Here is a 12,383-nt window from a genome sequence, read left to right on the forward strand (position 1 = left end):
TGTAGTATTTCATCCTCTGATTGTTTTTTGTAATTGTGTACCAAATGCAACCTGCCTTTTTATTTTTCAATAAATGAACAGTAGTTCACAGCCATCATTACCTAAAAGCTCATTATAGACTTCATAATATTGGCTGTGCTCTCGTAGTAGTGTTAGCACAGGCTCACATCTCCAGCTGTAGCTTTCCAGCTCCAGCCACATTTGGTGGGCAGGGGGAGGGTTGGGGCTAGCCTCTAGCAGGGAATTAGGGTGAATAATGACAGTGGGGAGCGCTCAGTTGGGGTTGTGTGTTCGGGGTAGGCTTTCCTTTTGGTCAACTTGAAATGAAAGCCTGTTTTCTCTGTCAAGCCACATCCGTTCTCCTTAAAGTTCTAAGTGGCTAAATATGTTCTCAAATGAGGAATTGTTTGCTTGTTTTCTACTTGGATATTCAAAAAGAAAAAAGTTTTAGAGATACCAAAATGACATGTTCAGACTCCACTTTAAGGACAGTTTGGGGGCTTTGGCTGTGTAACAGAAGAATCTGTGCATCAGATGAACTTGCAAGGCACAGTTCAGGCAACAGATGCGAAGAGTGGAAAGCATCCAGTATCAAATTGCCAAAGACTTTCAGAAGGACTAGCAAAGAGTCAAGAGGCTGTAACAGGAGAGTAGCTGTGCGTGCTGATACTTCTCATGACTCTCCTATCTTGAGAAATGGCTCACCAAATGCTGCGAAGACTGCTGCAACTATCACTGCTAGTAAATAGCTGAAGCCCACTTAATTCGGGCTTGCTTAGGGTAGCTGAAGAATTCCATTGCATCACACCATGGCTTTGCGCTGCACAGGCACTTCATAAATCCACGTGGTCCTCTCCTTATCTGAATTGCAATGCAGTTATTAAACAAATTGCAAGTCTATTTCATATCCTTTTTAATACTTTGAAAACTGCACAATATAAGGCTTAATAAAAGCTGAATGCTTCAAAACTGCTCTTAGAACTGAAAATATGACTACATCAAAAGACTTTACAAGGGCAGGATTTTAATGGCTGAATAATACGCTGGAACGGAGCAGTAATTTCTTCTTGAATGCTGGGATGAATTATTTATGCTTTGACAACATTATGTGTCTCTAAAGCAGCTTTTAGTTATTCGCCTATTCGAGGACACAGCTGATCCTGCTGCCCGCTCTTGTAATTACATTAACCTCTTGACACTACATGACAAGCTTTTCCTGTGAACTGCGATCAATAGCCCATAACTGCTACCTATTTAATAGGGCCATGGTTACACTTCAGTTCAGATATAATTAGCTCTTTTCCCCCTTCCTCTTTTAACAGAGCGTGGAAAAAGCCCCATGTTGTTTAAATTAAAAACAACAACAAAAAAATAAAAATAAAAATACACACAACAAAATAAAGGCTGTTAAGGAAAAGAATAAAAACATTCAGATCACTGAATAGGCAAGCAATATGTTCCCTGAGTCTCTGTTCAGAAACGCACAGCCCTTCCATTAGTTCACATCTGCATTTAAATGGAACTGGAAGCCATAGGGTATGAGGGCTTGTAGGAATCAATTACAGAAGTGTTGGTACAGGTGGGCAAGGCTGTGACCTGAAACAGTTGAAACACATGCTCATAATGAGATAAAGTAGGTTCATTTCTGCTCTGTTTTCACCCAGCTTTAATATAAGCATAGCACTTTGTTGCTACTCAAGCCTCTTCATTTCAGGGATGTATTTGGGTTTGGATAAATACATACAGGGCTGGAAATGAAGAAGTTCAACTAATTGTGTTAACACTTTAAAATGAGTAGTGCTTTCTTGTAGGTAATCTTTTTGCTGCTTGGCCTGTATTATGGATTATCTGAACAGACTAATGAATACCATGTGATAGATAAAGATTATCTTAGACTTGATGTAGCAGAAATTACCTGTCCAGGAGCACATAAAACAGTTTTCTATTCCTTAATCTGTAGATGTATAGCCACAATCATGCCATTGGCCCAAAGAACATTGCTCAAGTTGAAATTTATCTGCTCATATTCACTACTCCAAATAGGTGTTTGTGTTTTCATGTGTTACTTTGCAAAAGGGCCTTTTGGAATTGAAGAGGGTTTTTTTGTTTGTTTATTTGGTTGGTTTTTTTTTGGTTTTGCTTTATATTGGGGGCTGAGTACTTTATGCTGCAGCTCATTTTTAAAAGACAGGACAAGCACTTGTAATAAAGCTTAATAACTTTTTCTGTATAGGCTGTTTGCAAGAGATGTGTTCTTGCACTTTATGAGACCCAAAGAAATAAAGTCCATGATGCTCCTTCTAGGGATCTCTGGCCAGGTCTGCACCAAGAACAGCTGATGCTATCAAAGCATTACATGATGCTCCTTCTAGGGATCTCTGGCCAGGTCTGCACCAAGAACAGCTGATGCTATCAAAGCATTACAAAGCAATGTGGGTAGTGAAAGAACCTAGAGGGTTTCTCTCATCAGAAACACGTATTTTTATATCTATGAGCACTTCAGGCAAGGCTCCTCCATGTTTTTTAGAGATATGACCTGAATTTCAAACTTTTTGTGGGTTAGATGTTTAAATTTGCAATAAGATCTGGGTCTTAGGTCTTGCTTTCCCTTCACAGAAGTTACTGGAAAATATTCTTTATTTCCTTGATTTCAGTGGCAGAAAATGGTCTTCTGTGAGTGTACCCATTGTGAGGACAATTTTGAAGTGCAAAAACTACACACTCTACCTTCAGCTTAAAAGTGGCAATTCTTAAAAGAAAATGCATTCACTTTAAGTAAAATAATAGTTTCTGTTTACTTGTGTTTGTATATTTTACTTACTTAGATAATGCTACAGACTGTAGATGTTGCAGAGGTTATTGAAGGACTCATGGACCTGACAATGCTTTGATTTCACGGAAGCAGAACTTCAACTGCTTTGTGACATTGATTTCCCAGAGTCAGGGCAAGGTTTGATGATAAACAACGTATATTCTCAGGAAGACTTACATTTGCTTAGTAAATATTTCATTTCCCATTTCAAGGCTGTAACATAGCCACAGTTTTACTCTGACCTTGAAAATTCAGAATGGAATAATAGATGTGTAAGCATATTTCTGCTATAAATTCTTCCTTATCAGTATGTGTAGTTACTCTGGATACAATTTTTTTTTTTTTTTTCAGGACAGATAGATTAACAGAATTGTTAATACTACTATAAATTAGAGTAATAACACTGTTTGAGAAGGTAACTAGATGCTCCTGGGAATAGCACTGAAGTAATCAACCACAAGGCATGGGTTCCAAGGAAGCACTGAAATGCCTTCCCATTTCTCCCAAAAGACAAGAATTAGAAGAGCTGAATTAGCAGTTAATAATATATAATGAGTTAGAAGTTTGAAGTTTATGATGATTCATAATTATTGTAAGAAACCAGTTTGTCGATTCATGAATTCAAGACAAACTTGTTTTCCTGCACGCTGACTATTGCCATTTGCTGTAGTTGTGGTGTTGTACGGTCTTTCAAAAGGGTTCAATTTTTGGAGATTTTTTTTTTTCCCTTCCTACAATAAATAGTAAGTAAGCAAAGGGTTTGGCTCCTCTGAAAAGAAAAGAAAAAGAGGAGTCCAGTCAGATTTTCAAAGACATTTTTGGTAACTGCCCTTCCCTTTCACAGATTTGTTGATCCCTGTAGCTGACAAGGTAGGTTAAAGCAAGTTCTTATAAAACCCCTGTCTTAAGAAAAATGATAGATTATCTGCCTCTCTGCAGAAGGGAGACATTCTCTCTTTATGACTTCTGAGAGCACCAGGAGTTTGCCAAAGTGAACCTCTTGTAGTCTTGACAGTCTTGAAAACAGAGCGAATGAAAAGGTAGGAAGGAGACAGAGGTAAAGGACCTGAGGGGAGGGCAGGGAAGGGAGAAGGGAGAGGGCTGCTTCTCAGAGCAGCTCCCGGGCACAGGGCTGAAGCAAACACCCCAGCAGCAGAACCGATGAGTGTGCCTGAGAAGATGACATTTGGGAATGCACCAAACAAAAAAAGTCATTTAGCAGTTTACTCGCCTCCACAGATAGCAACCCCTTGCCCCTCAGGTAAAAACAACACTTTTCTTCCTATTTTTATAGGTTAGTCATATTAGGATAATGTCAGGAGATCTGTCTTTATGGTGTTAAACACATAAGTGACAGTTCCTGTACCAAATATACACTTGCCTATTTATAAAAAGGGAATGTTTCATTATCCCCAGTTTACAAAGTAGGAGCTGAGGCACGCTGAGAGGTAGTTTTTATTAAAGGTCACACAGGCGTTATGTCACAAAGCCAGGAACAAAAGTCAAATCTTTAGGATCGTAAACCTGTTCCTTAACCACAAAGATATCTTTCCTCCTTCGTTCTTACTGTTTGAAATACGCTGAGAAACCCTTCTGAATGTGGATTTGTTTAATGGCATTACAAGATTAACACTAGTCATCTGGCCGGAATTTTCACTAGGAAGTCATATTACTATGTATTTATTTAATACAAGATAACCTTTCATTTTCCTGCTGGCAAATATTTTATTTCAGAAATACTAAGCTGACTAAACTTACAACTTGCATGAGTGATATGAAATCTGAAGTTAAACAGCAGACTGTTTGTTATATTTATAACTGATAGGAAAAGGGATTTCAGTTCATAATTAAAAATGAAAAAATCAACAGCTTGTCAGCATGAAAGTGAAGGAAGTCTGCACTGGAAAATACATAGCATAGCTAAAGAATTTATGCACCTACTTATTTTCTTGCACACCCTTGTGATTAATCTATAAGCTATCAGCTGGGCTTCTGAGCAAGTATTTCCTCAGCTCTGCATTGCAAAGGGCAAGGCAGGTCTGGAAAAGAGTTGAGAGCTGCTTCAATTTTCTGGGCTTTTCTTCTTGCTTCTAGAACTGGCAGGCTCTGGATTGTTGTGAAGAGGGTGTTTCTCATTCTGCCAGGCCCTTTCCTAAAGCCACTGCCAATTTGACCTCATAGTGGGGTATACTGGTCTTTTAAGGCTGAATGAGCTGAGAATTTGGTTTGGGGGTGAGAATGTGGTTTCGATTACTATCTTTAAGCAGATTTGGCACCTTCATCTGACATGGGGAAGTAGAAATGGAAATCAAACCTGGAATCACCTGTATGGCAATGCAAAGCACTCCCACTTGGCTGGCAAGACATAAAATCACAGGACACATCTTGAATGTAGGCACAAGTCCATTAAAACTGGTATTATCCTAGCTCAGGAGCTTCTTTTCCAGAGCACACTGGTTCATTCTTTTCTCAGTTGGGGTTCAGGCACTCTCTAAAAACACCCAAGTAAGTTCTTCAAGTGTTTCTCTGAGGTAACACTGGAAGTTATAGAAAAAATACTGTTCCCTTTTGTTTCACAATCCATCCATTTACCTATACGTTATTTAACAATGGTCATGTAAGAATGGCAAGAAAGTCATATGTCATGACCCCTTTGAGATGTTATAGGAATAGTATTCCATTACAGTATGTAGTATCCATAATGGCTTGACAGATACATTTGCCATATCCAGTGTCCATTTTAAAAAGGGAAGGAGAACAACGGTAACATGAACAATCTATCCATACGCTGGTTCTCAGGATACAGTTGGACTGCTTCCGTTGAAAGAAAACCCTTCAATCTGACGAACACTTTGCTTCCAAATTTGTTTTTCTATTGCATTATTTCAGGAAAGAATTGTTGCTTTAAAACAGGATTTCAACTGCTGTGAAGCAGCTGTCTGCAGTAAGTAAGCTATGAACTCCACTGGCTTGGTGAGGTACGCAGAGCACAGGCACCCTGAAGAGAAGACATTGGGAAGTCTGGGCCTGCCACCTACAAAGAACTTCAAGAGCAGGAACTATCCCCATTCCTAGGTCTGGGACAGGAAGCAAGGTCAATGGAAAGGAGTTGCATGATCCCTCCAATGCCAGTGAGGCTTGCTGTGCTTTTAGGCATGAAGGCACTTGGCTGGGCATCTCCTATGGTTAGAAAGCTCCTTGCAGGATTGCTTGCCCAGACTTCTAGTAGGAGTTTCCTTCCTTCTGTTTCTCCACACTGTTTTCATCCAAATCAAGTCAATTAAGATATTTTCCCTCAGCCTTATCTTCTCATAAGACTTCTTACCTGATTGTTGTGTAATACTGTGTAGCCCAACTTAACCTCAAACATAAATGATAAGCAAATTTCCAGTAATAATATCTTTCCAATGTCTTTTTTTTTCTTTTTTTCTTATTTTGTCTGATTATTTTTAAAGCTCATTCGTATTTAAAAATGATTTGATTAAATGTTTCATGAATTTTGCTTGCACTTAAGTTAACTATTTCCATATTTAGCAGTCCCTATCAGACTGCTTGTTCAGTTTGTATTCAGTCCTGTAGTCAAGAGAATTGACTTCCACACAGCTCTGCATGGATCTACGGCACAGATTACCACAAAGCGTATGGTATTATATTTAATTCTTAACTGGATGAACAAAATCAGATACCTGTATGAATGATCATGAGACAGTTCAGATGTTCTTTCCCAATTATTCAGAGAAAATATAAAACTCAGTTTCAATGGTATTTATAAAAAGCAAAGGTATCACAGATGCTAATATGACTGGAGCATCTTTGTGTTTAAATTTGGATTATTTTTCCCATGAGATTTCTTGAATCCTTTTTACACTATCCACCCCACTCCAGCCCTGCCTATGGATGAGTACTGCCACCTGTTTTCCCCTAGATCAGCTACCCTTAGTCTATCATAACAGCATGTTGGGTTCTTGATATCTCTGCGTGTATCTTCATGTACTTGTGTTTGGGATAGAGAATTTACTGTAAAGATCTCAGAGACCTGAAAAATAATAATAGCAGAAAAATAAAGTGGACTGGAAGGACTGCGGTATAGAGGTAAACATACAGTGTTCTGGTAAATATTGTGTGCTTAGTGAGGTACCTGCTAAGAAGGGTGTAAAAGCAAAAAATTGTAATTGATGGATATAGAAGGTAAACAAGGATTCAGCCACTCCATAGAATATGTGATATAATTTGGAGCAGTAGAATGAACATAAAAAGGAAAAACTAATTTCAACATTAGCGAAAAACCTTGGCACTGGTGTTAGGCTTTCAAATTACATCCTGAGTGAGGTTGTGAGGGACTCTTGAAAATTGATCCTATAGGTATTAATTAAAGAACCAATAAACATGCAATAGGCTGCAATGTTGTTTCTCCTGCAGGGATTGCCCTAATGATCTATGCAGTAGTTTTGGGCCATAACACCTGTGACTTATGGACACTGATGAGAAAAAGCACTAGCAATGTCTCCAGCATGACCTGGCCATCGGTAAAACACCAGGCCAGGCAGCTCTGTAAAGGCTGAAGGGAAAGGGTAGAGAAAAGAGGCACCTGGAAGGGTGAAGAGTAAAAGGTACAAATGTAATGCTCTTCTAAGAGTTGTGTCAAGGAAAGAGAGTGCAGTGGAGCATAGATGGTGGGCTTCAGGTTGTCTTGTCCCCAGGCCCTGAGGCAGCAGCCCCATGGCAGCTTCCTCCAGTCAGGACAGAACAGTTACAGACAGACAGACCAACTTGACAGGAAAAAGCAGGAGAACTGAACACAGCCTTTGGCAAAACTGAGAGAATTTTGTTTTAACCAGATGAAACAAAGCTGTGGGGAGAAAGTTTCCAGTCAGAAATGCAATGGTGGAGGCCCTGAGCAGGGCAGATCTGCTAGGCCATGCCTGAGGCGCAGCATCCGGCCTGGCTGTTGAGAGGGCCCAGTGCCTCCCACAGCACCCTGTGAGTTGTATTTTAATGGCCAGTGGCTGAACCCTTTTGGTTTGGTGCTAATGTGTACAATAAGCACATATAGTAAAAAGCTGTTGGAGGCAGGAGGGTGCTCTCTTCAAAAATCAGTTGCCCATTCAGAAGGCCCTGTCCAAGTTGCTGAGAAGATATGAGACATAAAGGAAAGGTGAATGGTGGTTTCACCTGCACAAAACATCCATCCACCTGCCTCCCCTGGTATATTTGTTTATTTATTTATTTGGAAACAATTTAATTTCAGTCAATAATGTCTATTTGAGAGGTTAATGGCATTGTTAATGCCACAATACTGTCTTGACTCATGGGAAGCTCATAGCCCTACAGCAAAACAAACTTTTGCATGGGAGCAAGTGGCATTTGGCAAAGTGGTTGGGCACTATCTCAAGCTAAATGGGGTGCTTCCCCTCCCTGATTTCAGGTGTTTTTGCTGAGTGAGTGCACAGGGTGTCGTGGAGGCGCACTGGTCCCCCACACCCCTCTGTGCCTGCTGCCCCTCCAGGGCCAGGCCTTGCCTGGCAGTGGGTGCCTCTACCCTGTCTGTGGAGACTAACGCCTGCTAATTCCTGACAGGAATTAATTCCTGGACTAATTCCTGACAGGATCAGGTGAGAGAAGTGTTGAAAGTGAAGAGGTGTTTGCAGATATACATACGAAATGTATCCATGGATGTGTGTGTGCACGTGTTTGAGGGAGTCATGCTGAGATGCATGAGGATAAAAGGTGTTTTCTGTGTATATAACAGTAAATCCGACAAATGTATTCCCAAATGTTATGTTAAGTAAAATCAACAGCTGAAGCAGTCATTGTATCAGCTGCTGGTTGATAGGCTCATCAGGAGTCAGTGTTCCCAGTGTCATTGTGAAGGAAAATGTCTGTTTAGCTGTAAGCCACATGCTGCAGCTGATCCCTGGGTTGTGTGTCACATGTAAGTTTCTGTCTCAGCAAACACAGAAAGCCGCAAGGTGTATGTCTCATAACCTGCAGCAAATCTTCTTCCTGTTTAGAAATGGGATTTTTCTTCCCTTAAGAAACACCAGTTCCAACTCCTGTCTTGCATATTACAGAACCTTCACTTACTGAGGAAAAGGTTGGCTGTTTGTGTAAGCAGATTAGCCTGCTCATGGAAATTTCTTAGAACTACAAGAAGATAAGCATCATTTTGCACAACAACAACAACAAGTTTATTTTGTGAAATGATAATACTGTGTTTTCCTATCTGTTCAAGGCTTTCTTTCCTTCTTTTTTTTTTTTTTTTTTTTTTTTTTGGTAAATTTGTCATTTAATCTAAATCACTACCTGTTTGGAAATGCACAGAAAACTGCAACTGTTGGTTTACTCTTTGATTAGCATTATAGTTATCATCTTTAATTTTCTGTCTGTTTTATTTATTGTATCTTTACTAGTGTGCAGGCAACTTGAGCATTGTACTGTTTTCTTGTACCAGAGCTTTCGGTAAGTGGATGAACAATATAAAAATGCTACTACTAATGCAACATTTTTTCCTTCACAATTATTTTCTGGGAGAGGGACTCTTATTGATATCACTTTCATTTGTAATCACATTGGCAAGGGTTTGATGGTGGGATGGGAAAGCTTTTAAACATGTGAATTCTCCAGTTGGCTATGAGTATCTGTAGTGAAAGTGCTTTTGAGGTCATGCAATGATAGATCAGCAGTATTACACAGTAACTTTTCTGACCAGGCAGCAACTAATTAATGCTACTTGTACAGTGAGAAATGACTTTCCACAGTGACTGATAGCAATCAACCCATAATGTTAAATGAAAGAATTCTGGGAATTTGCCAATGAAGTGAAGATCATGCACTCTAGAGATACTTTGCAACAGAAAAAAAAGATTAAATTTCTCAGATAAATGACCTTTGTGAGTTATTCATCTAGCCCTCATCAGAGTGGATGCTGTAGTTTTCCTCTCTTGATATTCCCCAGAAGAAATTTGCTTTGTTTTTTCCCTACCTGATTGCTATATTCCTTTAGAGAATATTTATTATTAAGCCGTGGCCTCTGTTATTTCCTTTGCTGCTTGAGCTTACTCAGAACTCTGTGTCTCAGACATGCAATAAAGCCCAGTAGCAGAGGAAATAACAGTGCAGTTAACCTCCTTAACACTGATAATAAATAAGCACTAATAAGATATGTACCAGGGTAGCAATTGCCCTGACATAATGAAATGCACTAGTTTTAAATAAGTGGTAGCTGGTGTCATCATGCTTTTCAGTAAGGAACCTATGTAGGCACTATATTTCCTGGGTAATTTGTGTGTCAGATTTTCTAGGAAGCTCAGCTGCTGTTAAGACATTTAGTCCAAGTGGCTTAGTTTTCATAAATTCTTGACGCCAAGCAGAACCCTTTGTTTTTACAGGTGCCTATCTGAGATCCAGGCTGTTTCTTTAAAAATATTACCTCAGCTGGGGGTGCTGACCATTCTTGCAAATCTGGTTAAATCTCTGTGTTAAAACTGCATTCACTGCCATCTTGATTGAGAATTTTGCTTTCCAGTAGCCACTGTGACTCTTGATTGAACATGGTATCTCTGCTATCAATTTATGTCCCTGCGAGCCAAATAGCTCTCATCCTACTGACAAGCTATCATGACCAACTCTGTGGTGAATATACATACTCTGGAACTGAAGGGGAGGTTTGCTTCATTGTAAAGCAATTTTTCAGTGTAGTTAGTAACATGCTTTGAAGAAAAAAAATAAGGTTCTCTTTGCAGGAGACCCAAACCAGGAAAATGCAAAATATAACCCTGCTCCAAGTACATTTAACTACATCACAGCTTGGGAACTGCTTAAAACAACCCATGCTGTAACTGAATTTCCATACCTACTAAAAAAAATAAATTAAAGAAAATTAAAAATGGTTGAACTGAATAACCAGGAGATGCTTCTAAGTACCAATATTAATTACAGAATCATAGTTTATAAAAGCCACACAAGGATATGATTTGTGAATTGTAACTAAGTCTGAGTGATTGTGCTAATTTACTATGGTTTGAAAACAGAAATGTAGATTTGTAAGCCTCATGCCTCATTATTATGATTATTGTTTTTTTTTCTTTTTTTTTTTTCTGTCAGTTCCCCTGACACTTACTGTGTTACTGAAGACAAGAATAGTAATACCAGAAAATGGTTGTGTTTTATCTCTGTAATATTGCTGGTAAATTGAGACTGCATGGTAGCAAAATTATAGAGGAAATTTTCTCTGAGGTGCCCACTTCTATGGTTTATGGAACTTGTCAGATTTTCGTCATTGCTTGGTTGCAAAACCAAAAACATCTGTTCCTGTTTTTGAGAAATATTTACATCAGGATTTAATTACTGCCAGTGAATAGTGGTTGGGTGCCATACAGTACTAACAGATTTTCAACTATACCCGTTGATATCTATGAAGTGTAAATGACAAATAGGATCACTATTTAACTGTGACTTTAGTAACAAAGGCTATTTGCAGAAGAACTATGTGGTGAGAGAGTTCAAATGATGGGCAATGCTCAAAGGATTTGGTTTCAGAGCTGCTTACAGAGTGATGTGATTTGTTTCTTCTTGAGCTCCATATCAGAATGCAGCTCACTAAATACTAAAACTGTAAGCCACGAGAGAATCTCTTATGTGAACCTTGAGTGAATCTGAGATACTGGGAAACTTCTGAGCAGTTGCAGTTATGAATGCTTATGCTTTTTTAAAGTGCTGGCCACTGTGAGCTCTGAGTGTTCTGCTCTGATGGAGTTTTGTTTCAATAAATGATTTTGGTAAGTTTTAGTCATCCATCTGCTTTGGGCTGTTTGGGAAATATCTTCTTAGACATTTATGTTACTGTGAAGACACAATCTGATTTTTACACTGCCAGAAAGGGGGGCATCTCACTCATCTAGAAATATCAATGCAAAAACGTGACTGATGGCATTCAATGGGAAGATTTTCTCTGATAATGAAAGAGGAGCACTATACCTGAGGCAGCAGTAAGGCCAGCTTTAGCTCCCTCCCTTTTCTCCAAAAGCTTATCCTGTTCCAATTTTTGAAAGCCAACTTTTTTCTGTTCTATTAGAAAAATGAGCCTTTGCCCACGTTGGGTGACTTCCCTCATTTGCGTTGTCCATGAATTCTCTGAACTCTTCAGCCTTGTCAGTTGTATTAGCTCTGGAAAAAGATAACCAAAAGCAGGCCTGCATTTTCATCTGCAGTGTGCATCTTCAGCTGAATAGCGACAAGGGGAGTGGTACAGGCATACAGCCAGGGGTTGTCACACACGTTAGTGAAGTTCCAGTTTGGCCTGGGGAAGCTGTCTCCTGTGGCTCCCTGCTCTGCTCACACCCTTTTTGTGTAGGATTTGCATGAGAAGGAAAGAGCCCAGCTTGGCTGGTAGTGGCAGGCCTGGGAATTTGTGGGGAAACTCTTCAGTGCTTATATATGGGGCATTATATATGGAAATCATAATATTATTATAGCTTATAAAAGCATTTATACTAGGGTGGCACCCACATACTCTGCTCTACATTTATGCATGTAAATAAGTGACAAAGCATTTGCAGTTTGCAACTGGGAA

Source organism: Cygnus olor, chromosome 9, assembly GCF_009769625.2.
Source record: "Cygnus olor isolate bCygOlo1 chromosome 9, bCygOlo1.pri.v2, whole genome shotgun sequence".
Classification (NCBI taxonomy): domain Eukaryota; kingdom Metazoa; phylum Chordata; class Aves; order Anseriformes; family Anatidae; genus Cygnus; species Cygnus olor.